Genomic DNA, 13436 nt, shown 5'->3' with positions numbered 1-13436 from the left:
ACCGCCAAATTGTGCAGATAACGTTGCCATTCTTTGTTCCGCCGGTGGCGGACCTCCTGTTTATGCCAAAGATCCTAAGAGTGGAACCTGTACAAAATATGACAATCGTTGCCTCTTTGATGTCTTTAATTGTATGAAATATCGCGAGAATCACTCGAGTAAGTTTTGGTTAATTGAGAATCTGGTGTTTAGTGGGTATTCATTCTTGTTGTTTATTTCTATTATTGTATTGCAGCTTTACAGGAGGTTGGCAGCTGTTAAAATGGTAATTTATTTTAATATGAATTTTCATACAAAATTGAAGTGTCACATTGGTGATGGTGTGCAATAAATTTTTTTGATATTGTACATTTCAAGATGTTTTTAGTTACTGGGGGGGGGGGGGGGGAATTAATACAAGTAAAAGGATCGAAATAGGTTTGACCAAATGCACGAGGAGTGCGGAATAGATTAAAGATCACAGTTTATACAGTTGGCCATTCAGCCCAAACTAGTTAGCCCTGACTATTTAGTTTGCTGTCAAATACATAAAATACAAAGGAAATCAAATCACAATAATGAACAATCTATTATGTTTGTTGTCAAATGTTGTTAACAGAACTCTGAATGGCCAACTGTATAAACTGTGTTAAAGATCAAAAGTAATGATGACAAAACTGACTTTGACGTTAGGTATCACCATGGTGGAATAAGAAGGTGTTACATCAAATCATACCAAACGTCAAATTTGATCACAATAATGCATTGCTGTGAATTGGTTGTTTACATTTTGTATAAGATTTTATTCACAATAATGCATTTTGACAACTAGTCTGAAAATCAGCTGTTTTTGGCGCTGTACCTTATTATTGTGCCATGGGTATCACCAAAGCAATTTGTGGAAAAATCTGATTGATTTTAGAATTCATGAAAAGAATATTCTTTACTTCAAACAAAATTAGAATTAAACTCATTTGAAATGCGATCAATGGACCAATTAATTCAAAGAAATTTTAGGGAAATCCCTTTTGAATATTGCAAATATTATCTGTGCAAACATTCAATGATTGCGGTACTTTTTTCCTTATCAAAGAATATAATGAGAATTTCATTTCAAGCGATAAGATGCTGCGGCTGCCTGTCGATGTTTTCATATTTATTTACTCACTAAATTGCAAACAGTTGCAAAATGAAATTTCTTGGGCTTACTACATATTTTATATTCACGCTTTTCATTTGGATGGTAAAAAGTGATTTTCGTGATCACGATTTGCCACATTCTTGTTGGGCTTTTATGTCATTTTGTACAGCAACCCGAGGTACACCAATATATGCATAGGATCCTGAAACAGGAAGATGCGATAAATATAACAGTCTTTGTGTGTTTGGTAGAATATATTGCGATCGATTTTTTGAGAACAGACCACGTAAGGATTGGATATGGCATTTGTTCGATTAAATGTGTGTTAATTTTTTTTACTTTTCGATTTTTCAGTTCTGGTGGAAGTAAATAGCTGTCAAGAACAATGATGTATAACGGGATTTAAATTCAATATAAAATTTGAAAATATGATATTCAACAAAGCTAATCAATGATAGTGTACTATAGATATAAACGTTCGATATTGGAGCAAAAACTGTTTGTAAAAAATAAAGGTGGATTTTTAAAGCATATATATTACAAAAAACTATCCGGGCCATATACATAAATAAAACCGGGCCATCTATATAAAAAATGCAATATAGAACAAGAGGCACAGAAGGAAGGCTCGGCAAAGATCACTTGGAAAATAAGTCTGATGAACGAAGTTGAGAGCAGCGGTACTGGTTGGAATGAAATACAACAGAATGCGAATGATAGAATAGCTTGGGAAAACTTTGTAAATGCCCTATTCTCCCCAGGGAGTTAATTGGAAATAAAGAAGAAGAACCGGGCCATAAGTGTGGATTTTTTGAGGAACATTTTCCAAGTGTGTTCTTGGAGTACAGCGTACGTAAAAATACTTTAAATAACATTTCCAATCGTTTCGTTTTGTATTTTCCATAGGAACAATACAAAACGAAACATAACCCACGTTGACCGAACTCGCTGTTTAGTTTTGTTTTGTTTACATTCGTGACTCACGAATCGTGAGTGCGAATAAAACGAATAGCGAAAAGTTCTCAATTCCACAACAGATAGAAAACGAAAAACGAAAAAGTTCAAAACACATGAACGGCTCAATGAACGAATATTCGTTTGGTGGTTGAAAACATCAAACATCAACCGTAGTATGTTCAGTATGTTGATGTTAGCGATAGGAGGGTTCCCAGCTAGCAATTTTTGCCGAGGGCTCTGATATCAGATTTTTTTCGAGATTTCGTAACGTTTTTATCCGATTAGTTTCCGAGTACTCTGCACATAATCTAAAGGGAAATTTTGATTTGTTTTTTTTTTCGATTACTTTCCGAGTACTCTGCACATAATCTGAAAAGAAATTTTAATTCGTTTCTTTTTCTCACGAACAAAATTCCCGAACTTCGGTTGAGAGTTGATTGTCTACAATAAACGGCAAGGGAAATTTCCTTGTTTTGTTTGCATGCTGTAGCTTTTTATACCCTCAGCCTTTAGGCTAAAGAGGGTATTTACACTTTGATACCAAAAATGTGCCTCATCGAAATAATGGATTTAGACCCCAAGTATGTTTGTACGATATCCGTTTCAGACAATTTTGAGTAGATCTAGCAATGTCCGTCCGTCTGTCTGGCTGGTGCGCACGATAACTCTCGAACGGATCAATCGATTCGGTTCAAATTTTGGGTATCGAAATATTTTGTCCAGATTCGATTTAAGTTCGATGATGGGCCATATAGGTCCACTCCTTCAGGTACCTCCCCCACAAATGTTCAAAAATTGTCGCAAAACTTGTGCGCACGATAACTCTTGTAGGGAATAACCGATTTGGTCCATACTTTGCAAATCGTGTAATTTCTACCAAACTTAGATGAGGTTCCAATATGGACTCAATCGGTCCACTCCTTCGGGTACCTCCCACACAAAATTTCGGAAAAGTTCAGTTTAGGGCCTGGTCTCGAATCGCTTTGATTTTTGTTTACGCAAGTTGTATTCGCTGTCCTCTATACGACGCTGTAAGTTTCATTAGGGGCAATTCCAGACTTCCTGAGAAAATGGGCCTGAAATTTACAAAAAACCCTATGACACCGTGTTAGTGGTTGGAGCGCAAGATAACTCTCGAACGGATCTGCCGATTCGGTCCAAAATTTGGCTTTCGTAATATTTTGTCCAAACTTAGTTCAAGTTCAAAGATGGATTATATCGGTCCACTCCTTCCGGTACCTCCCCCACAAAAGTTCGAAAATGTTCGGAAAATTTGTGCCCACGATAACTCCTGAAGGAAGTAACCGATTTGGTCCATACTTTGCACATCGTGAAATTTATACCTGACTTAGATGAGGTTCCAATATAGACTCCATCGGTCCACTCCTTCGGGTACCTACCACACAAAATTTCGGATAAGTTCAGATTACCTGCTCTCGAATCGCTTTGATTTTTGTTGCAGCAACTTGTATTCACTGCTCCCTATACGACGGTACAAACTTCATCAGGGGCAAGTCCATACTTCCTCAGAAAATAGCTTAAACGTTATAAAAAACCCTATGACACCGTGTGTAGTGGATGGAGCGCAAGATAACTCTCGAACGGATCTGCCGATTCGGTCCAAAATTTGACCTTCGTAATATTTTATCCAAACATAGTTTAAATTCGGAGATAAGCCATATCGGTCCATTCCTTCAGGTACCTCCCCCAGAAAAGTTCAATAAAGTTCGGAAATTTGTGCGCACGATAACTCTTGAAGGTAGTGACCGATGTAATCCATACATTGCACATCCTAATATATCTACCAGATATAGATCAGGTTCGAATATGGACTATATTTGTCTACTCCTTCTGGTACCTCTCACACAAAATTTCGGATAAGCTCACTTTAAGACCTGCTCTCGAACCACTTTGATTTTTGTTGCAGCGATTTGCATTCGCTACCTCCATTACGACTGTAAAAGTTTTTTCAGGGCAAGTCCATATTTCTTAGGAAAACAGCCCGTGGCTGTCGGAGAGCACGAACACTCTCGAACTGTTCAACCGATTTGGTCCAACATTTCGTCTTCGTCATATTATATCCAAACTTAGTTTCATGGGGCATTACCGGTCCACAACTTCCGGTACTTCTCCCCAATATTTAAAAATTTTACTTAAATGCTAGGACGATATCACTTGAATGGGGCAAAGAATTTGGTCCAAACTTTAGATATCCAAATATTTTGTCAAAATTTAGTTTAACTTCTAAAATGGCCCATATCGGTCCTCCCTAAAGGTACCTCCCCGTTAATTCCTAATCCACATTTTTGTCCGCAAGTTCAAATGTCCAAAAAGGGCCACAAAATTATAAAGAGACCTTAAATACATTCGATCTGTCCCTAGGTGAAAGTTTCACTTCACATTGGCTGAGGGTATATATCTGTCGGCAAAGCCGACTTACACTTTTTACTTGTTTTTAGTTATTTCGCAGCAGTTAAGTTAGTTAGATGTAGCGGAACAAATGAAAATAGGAAGTTGCATACACACTTTGTAATTATATTTTAGATACGCCAAATAAAGAACACCAGCGTGATGGCATATGGAAATCTTATTAGGAAAGGCTGTGTTTTATAATGAATACTATAAAATACAATTTATAAAGTTCAACAAATAAAGAAACTAATTATTGAGAAGTTCGCATCAAACATCCGAAAATTTTCCGAATTTCGTATATATCAACAGAAGTTGTTCCGATTTTCGGATAAAACTTTCGAAAAAATTCCGATTTTTTGCCGAATATCGGATCAAACATCCGATAATTGTCCGATTTTTTCGGAATATCGGATCAAACATCCGATAATCTTCCGATTTTATTCCGAATATCAGATTAAACATCCGATAATCTTCCGATTTTCGACTGTTCCTTCCCTTAAATTCCCTTAAATTTTCCCTTTTTTCATTCGAGTTTTTTTACGAATTCGTTCAGAATTCGGAAAGAAACTCTAATATTCCTTCCGATTTTTTTCCGATAAAACTTTCCAAATTCGTGGGTAACTTCACACAATTTTGTTCCGATTTCTGAACGAATTCGGCATCAGAATTTCATACTTGTGCAGAGTTTCGTTCCGCATTCGGAATAAAAATCGGAAAAATTGTTCTCTGGGTTGTTAAGCAATCAAATGTGTGTGTGTATGAGTGTGTCGTTGATCATTACGCACACCCAGCCAACAATTTTTGCCGAGATCGTACCGAATTCGGATGTATTTTCTGCACAAGTTTCCATTTCTGATGCCGTAATCGCATGCAAAACAGGTCCGAATTTGTGTGAAGCGGTTCGCAGAATTCGGAACGTTTTGTCGAGGGAAATTCGGAAAGAACATTCTAGTTTCTATACGAATTCGTTTAGAATTCAAAAGATTTTCTGATACCACTCTGAAGAAATATTCGAAAATCTGAAGAAAAAAGAATTCTTTTCGGAGATTTTTTTCGAGATTCTGAAAATTTTCGGAACAAATTCTAAAAAAAATGCTAGATATTTTATCCGTAAATCGCATGATGGTTTATTAGATATTCTGAATATTTTCTCCAAAAATTCTCAATGTTTATTAGGTTACGATTCGAATTTCTCATTCATTAAATTGGAACTTTATTTAAAATATTTGCTGAACTTTTTATTATTACAATATTGATGAAATAGTATTCGTCGCTGCTGTGCTTTATGTGCTTTATGATTTTATAAATGTGCAATTCAGTGGGCATTGCACATTTATAAAATCATAAAGCACAGTCCTTGCGAACAAATTTTCCATTTGATTTATCTAAAATAGAAATAACAATATTATAAACAACGTTTTAGAAAAATGTGTATACAATCAATCTTACACTTTCATTTATTGTAAAACATGTGCCAAAATTACTGCAGTAAATGTTTGACAAAAGTTCTTTTTGTTTGGGTGGTGAATGAAACAACTCGGCAAATCATAGCCGAAGTTCATTTCAGCAATCAGTTTTCATCTTTTTACATTGAAAAGTTTGTGGTTTTGTTTTGGTTGTGAGAATGAAACGATTCAGAGAAGCTGAAAAGTTTGTGGCTTTGTGTGATTGGTACGGGAATCGTTTTGTTTCTTTCCGTTCATTGTTGCAGTCTTCATGTATCTGTTGTAACCCGGCGCTCAATGTATCGTATTTTTTGAACAACAATTCTCCTTATATGCATAACGATATACACCAAGACCTCGCTTTGCGTTATTTTCCAAGTTGCGTCGTTGTCCAATTAGTACCAATTCTCACTGTGCATCGTTCTATTTTCGATGTTGCGTTGTTTTGGGTTCGAAGTCAAATTTGTTTTTAAATTTAATTAGTTAAAGTGAAAACGGTTTCAGTTGTAGAACAAGTTCATCATTATCATTAGGTCTGGACGCTAACCTAAAAATTTGTACAAATTCGTACAAATTTTTACTGAATGCTGTTCGATAACAAAATTGTTCAGTAAACGAGTGCGAGTTGGGAGAGATTTTTGGAAAGTTCTGTGACTGAGAACTTACAAATTTTTGCTGGGAAAATTTGTCCTGTAAAAATTTACAAGTGCGACCAGCTGACTTTTAATCAGCTGTTCGATGTAAACACATTAAAATGTTTACATTTTTGACCAAGAAAATTTCACAATATAAAATATTTTAGAATATAAAACATTGTACATAGGATTATCGCTTTAAATAACTAAAATTTACCCCCTGTTCATGCATGTCGACTGAAAGGTTCCTTGCGCTTCCGTAATGGAAAAAAATCATTTTCTGTTCATGTAAACACCTTCGAAACGAAAATCTATGCGAACGAAATAACACGTAAACGTACACTTTTCCATGTAAATTTGGGTTTATGTATTTCGAAAAGACTGTCTTTTGTAGAAAGAGAATGTCAAAATCACTCACTTGCTTTGTAGCTTTCGAGTAGAACGTAAACTTGCGAATAACACTGAAAATCTTGAAACAAATTAATGCAACACATTCTTGAAACAAGATAAAATTTTTGTAGACACGTTTTAAAGGCTGTTTCATTCATTATATTGAAGAAATCAATCAAATAAAATAATTCAAAATACCGACACATTTTATTTTCGCAAAAAAACAAAACACACATATTCCAATGTTTGTATGTACATATATGTCTTCTTCTTTATTTGCCGATCCGCATTCGGATTTTGGCGATCATACAATAACAAATTTAGTATTTTTAGCTGTATATATAGATATATGTTTATGAATATGTTGTGGTAAATTATTCAGCAATGGTGATCTCTGTATTCCTCGCAGCGTTGATAAGGCTTCTTTCGTCTGGTTGATTTGTCCACTCCAAATGTTTTTAATCCAGGATATTTCTCTTCTTCCTCTTGGCCTTTTTCCCCCAATTTTACATTTAATTATGCTCTATGTATATGTGGATTTTGTTTTTATTTCTCATTTGGCTCTCATTTATGGAACATAGTTGTACAAATGTACATTTAAATTAGTAGCATTTCGTATAGGATACGTAACGGCAGTCTCAGGATAGTTTGCGAAATACATTTTTAGACGGAAGCGTGTGACTGCTTTCCTTTCGTACAAGTTTTCGTGCGACATACATGACCCGGCTGTTAATTTCAAAACAAGTCAGCAAAGGCTATAGTCGGGATGGGGCCGACTATGTGATACCCTACATTACTACCGATGTGCATAATCTTTTTACTAAATTTTTCACCTATCTGGCTTTTACACCATACGACTGAATGCGAACTGAACCAAAATATTTAATTAATTGATCGAGCTATATGACCTAAAGAATTGATATCTAGCGACGTCCTACATACACATCAACCGCTATGCGACGATCATTGTATTAATTTAAAACGGTTTAATTTCATTATCAAGATCTCCCATTGAAATATGTCCAACAAAAGCAGAAATATCTGACATGGGAATAAAATACCATAAATTTGGAAATTGGTATAGCCCAGCGTCTGTTTCCTGTTTCTTCCTCTATGGGTCCCCCATTAACACTCAAAATTTCGGGACAATCCTATCAAAATTGTGAACTGTAGCGCGATTAAAAACATTACTAAATGATATGTACCCAGCAAAATTAAATGAAAGTGATTCCATGTGAAATCATGATTTCACTGGTTCTTTTGCATGAGTGCGAAAGGAGTCGTGAAAGATCCGATCTTTTTCATCGAATTTTCATGAGTGCAATTGAAGTCGTGAAAGATCCGATATTTTTCATCGAATTTTCATGAGTGCAATTGAATTCGAGAAAGATCCGATCTTTTTCATCGAATTTTCATGAGTGAAATTGAAGTGGTGAAAGATCCGATCTTTGTCATAATATTGTCATGAGTTTAAATAAATTGATAAGTACCCGCACAATAAATTATCAAATACTCATGTACCCGAATACTTGTATACTTGCAAAAGTAATTGTTAAAATGAAAATAAAAGTCAGATAAAAGTGATCGATAGAGGCAAAATTTATATACTTTAATTAAAAATACGATGTAAATTGATGTAAAACAAAAGAAAAATATATTTTGTGTTTGGAAACCTGTTTCGTTTTGTGGATATTAAAAATAAGTATGAAAAAAGACCCGGTCTATAAACCACGAGCTCCACCAGCCGATCAACACCGATATAGTAAAACATATAGAGCTGCAATTATTGGGTTGGTTGGGCCATATTAACAGGATGGATAAAGATGCCATCGGCATATGAATACCAGCCATTTGACGTTATGCGAACCGAGGGAAGAACAAAACTCCAATGGAAAGGCGAAATTGAATGTGATACCACAAAACATGGCATCCAAAATAAGAGAAGTAAAGTAGAAGATCGGTGCGTTTGGAAATATATTCTTAGTTCGACTCATGGAACAATATGATCTGTTTCGTTTTGTGAATATAAAAAGAAGTCTGAAAGAGACCCGGTCTATAAACCACGAGCTCCACCAGCCGAACAACACCGATATATTAAAACATATCGAGCTGCAATTATTGGTTTGGCTGGGCCATATCAACAGGATGGATAAAGATGCCACCGGTATATTAATACGAGCCATTTGACGTTACGCCACCCGAGGAAAGAACAAAACTCCAATGGAAAGATCAAGTTCGATATGATATCACAAAGCATGGCATCCAAAGTTAGAGAAGCAAAGTAGAAGATCGGTAAAATATGTATAAAAGAGACCATAACATGGTAACTATTACCCCTTATAGAAGCTGAGATATTAGCTTTGAAATAAAACGTTGACTTTTTCTCCAAATAAGTTTTTTGTCCATTTCGACCCCTGAATATTATCCGACCATCACCAAAATCAATAAGCTCTGTAGAACTCCCAACATTTCGTGACGATCCGATCAAAATTGCGACCTGTAGCGTGATTACAAAAAAAAAAAAAATGAAAAAATGGGATGTATTACCGACTATTGCCATATCTCCGTTATTTGGTCACCTACGCCAACCTACTTTGGATCATTGTAAAGATGGGATTTTCTACTTTCATAGTCAGACTTTGCTTTTGGATGGTCCCCAACCAAAGCTGTGATATTCGTCATTATTATTAAAATAGCATAAATGAAAAATTTGGTTCTATTAGCAGCTATTGCGATATCTTCGTTGTTTGACCACCTACGACCACCTACTTTACATCTTTAGAAATGTGATATTCTCTACTTTCATTGTCAGATTTTGAGTTGGGTATACCCCTTGTAGAAACTGAGATATTTGCATTGGAAAACAACTTTGCCAGATCGACTCAGCTCTTCGAGACATTCATTTTGGTATATGTATATAAGTATGGGTTACAAACTTTTTGGGCAAAACCAACTCATAATACCCTCCCCACATAGTGGTGTAGATTATAAAAAGAAGTAATGTAGAATAAAATATTTAGAATTTTATAGCGCACTGTATTGTCTCTGCCATGATTGATAGCATGAGTTTGGTTGCGGATTTTTAGTTAGTTGGAGCCAAAAACATCTGGTCCCCAGTTTTACCCCAGTTGATGAAAGAATTGCTATAATTCGGATAAAACAAGTAAACAAGTATCAGTCGGCTTTGCTGACAGAGGTATACCCTCAGTCTATGTGAATTTAAACTTTCATCTACAGACAGATCGAATATATTTAGGGTCTTTTCAAAATTTTAAGGCGCTTTTTGGACATTTGAGCATGCCGACAAAAATGTCGGTTAGGATTAAAGTTCAAAAGTGTTGCGGAGGAAGTACTTAAAGGAATGGACCGACTTGGTCCATTATAGAAGCGGATCTTATTTTGGGAGTCATATCTTTTCGATAGATTTCGCGCATTAGTCATTTCAGTGAGTCATCGTATAACTTTTGGACCAGTATGCCAGGAAGCATGGACTTGTCCACGGAAAACATAATATCGCTTTAAACAGGACCACAACGAACAGAATCGATATATATTTCCAAAGAATCTTCGAACAGACCCTAAACTGCACTTAGACAAAAATATTGAACTTTTGTGGGAAAGGTACCCAAAGAGAGGATCGATATTGGCCATCTTAGAAATAAAACTAAATTTTTTACAAAATATTAGGAAACCCAAAGTTTAAACCACATTGATTGCCTCGTTCAAGATATATCGTGTATAAAATTCTAAATATTGGGGGGAAGTAGCGTAAGTTGTGGACCGGTATTGCCCATCTTCGAACTGAAACTAAGATTGGATAAAATATGACGAAGGCCAAATTTTGGTCCAAATCGGTTGATCAGTTCGAGAGTTATCGTGCTCTCCAGCCACTATATATGGTGCCATAGGGGTTTTGTACATCTTTCGGGCTGTTTTCTCAAGAAGTATGGACTTGCACCTGAAAAAACTTTTACCGTCGTAACTGAGGCGGCGAATGCAAGTTGCTTCCACAAAAATCAATTATTTGTAATAAATCATTGAAAAATAGGGCTACCAGCCAAGTCAGACTATAGGAATGGTTTGGAATTGAAATAACTAACATCAAAATAAATAAATAATTCGAATATACAATTTTCGAATGACTTGTGGTATAAATGCTAGTTTCCAAGCTTACTCTTCGTCCACCCATTAAAATAACATTCTAATATGCCCGATGATCTATCTAACAACCCGTGAAACGTAGCATAATGGTTGAATGTGTGGGGCTTCGGTGGATTCCTAATTTGTCAATGTACTTCTTAGGTCATAATAGCTCAACTCCAAAGAGAATTAATTAAAATTTTACTCTAACAAGTAAAAAAGTATCAGTCGGCTTTGACGACAGATATATACCCTCAGCCTGTGTGGATTGAAATAGTTTTTTTCCAAAAAAGTATGTATTTAAGGGGTGTTTCAAAATTTTGGGCGTATGAACCGGCAAAAGTATGGATGGTATTAAAGCTCAAAAATTTGCAGGGATATCGATAGATAGATCTTTTTTATCACATTAGCCTACAAAAAACATACTCGTAATATCGCTGTAAAGGCTGAGGGTATAAAAATTATAGTGATTCAAGAACAGGTCTTAAAGTGAACTTATCCGAAATTTTGTGTGGTAGTTACCCAAAGAAGTCGACAGATATAGTCTACATTCGAAATTGATCTATATCTGGTAGATATATTACGATGTGTAATGTATGGACCAAATCGGTCACTCCCATCAAGAGTTATCGTGTGCACAATTTTTCCGAACATTTTTGAACTTTTGTGGGGGAGGTACCTGAAGGAGTGGACCGATATGGCTTATCTTGGAACATAAACTAAGTTTGTACAAAATATTACAAAGGTAAAATTTTGGACCGAATCGGCAGATCTATTCGTAGGGGTTTTTTGCAACTTCCAGGCTATTTTCTCAGGAACTATGGACTTGCCCCTGATGAATCTTGTACCGTCGTATAGGGGACGATTCGAGAGCACGTCCTAAACTGAACTTTTCCGAAATTTTGTGTGTGAGGTACCCGAAGGAGTGGGCTGATTGAGTTCTTATTGGAACCTCATCTAAGTCTGGTAGAAATTTCACGATGTGCAAAGTATGGACGAAATCGTTTACTTCCTTCAAGACTTATCATGCGCACAAATTTTCCGAACATTTTGGAACTTTTGTGTGGGAGGTACCGGAAGGAGTGGACCGATATATCCCATCTTCGAACTTAAACTAAGTTCGAACAAATATTACGAAAACCAAATTTTGGACCAAATCGGGTAATCCGTTTGAGAGTTATCGTGCGCTCCAGCCAGGCAGACAGACAGACGAACGGACATGGCTAAATTAACTCAAAAATTTCTGAAAAGGATATCGTCCAAACATACTTGGGGTTTACAACCATTATTTCGATGAGGCACATTTTGCCCGTATGAAAGTGTGTATATCCTCGTTAGCAAAAATGCTGAGGGTATAAACAAAATTCACCTACATCAGTATTAATCGCGCTTATGATTCGACAAAAGGCAAATTGAGCAGACCAAAAAGTATATTTTACAAGCGCTTAGAAAAAATAAGCATAATACTAGTCTCCTGTCCATGATTTTAAAATTATTCTATACGATTTTAATGGCAGAATTGGAAAGAAGAATATCTTTGGTCCAAAGGGGCTGATAGATTTAACAGCGAAAAACATGTGGTAGCAGCACCTAAGCATCTCTAGATTCACAAGGGCATGTGGCTGTCACCAGGTCAAACTACAGAAACCAAATAGATCACCTTGTGATAGAAAGATGACATTCATCGAGCAAGCTGAATGTAGAAACGATCCGAGGAGCTCAAAACACAGATCGCTATCTTGTTGCAGGAAAGCTACTTTCTTGCCCATTTACAGTATATTTTCTAATTTATATTGGACAATTTTATACGGCAAGCTTAGGTCAATTGTTTGGACATCATCATCAATTTTCTTCGACAGCAGACACAACTAAAGCATTCTTCCCATTTGTATCCCGGCTATGTGACTTATATCACACATTTCCTGACATGATATCATTACTTTTAAATAATCCAAATGCAAGCCTTTCATTCACAGCGGAAATTAGCACATTAACAGTTATCGCCCAACAAATAAAAAACAACGAACTAATTGAAATAATCTACATAACTTATGTACGAGTATGTATATTCCCAGTTGAATCACTGGATTGCACTGAAATACCTTTAATGTTACACCCAATTTTGCTTAAAATTGTTTTATGGATTAAATCAATTGACGCTGTTACGCATTATCTGTGCATCATCAACCAGTGCACAGACATTGCTGACTGATAATGAGCGGAATATTTAATAAGGCCAGGGTATTTTTTTGTTAATGTTTTTAAATTGACCACATGCGGTGCTCCGTTTTGGGACAATTTGATTGACCACTTCATAGCATATTCCGACGTTTTGTC

General features: G+C 36.0%; 1 long non-coding RNA gene across 1 annotated transcript; it reads left to right on the top strand.

Moving 5' to 3' along the window:
• Window positions 1–427: 427 nt before the first annotated feature.
• Window positions 428–1651, top strand: LOC141391164 (uncharacterized). Its single transcript, XR_012409578.1, has 2 exons — window positions 428–1406; window positions 1475–1651. It is a non-coding gene; the product is annotated as an uncharacterized lncRNA (long non-coding RNA).
• The last annotated feature ends 11785 nt before the right edge of the window (window positions 1652–13436 follow it).

This window comes from Musca autumnalis, unplaced genomic scaffold (assembly GCF_047663935.1).
Source record: "Musca autumnalis isolate F117 unplaced genomic scaffold, ASM4766393v1 scaffold_1, whole genome shotgun sequence".
Taxonomy (NCBI): domain Eukaryota; kingdom Metazoa; phylum Arthropoda; class Insecta; order Diptera; family Muscidae; genus Musca; species Musca autumnalis.
Note: the sequence above shows the minus strand (reverse complement) of the source record. Positions and strands in the feature narration are given on the sequence as shown.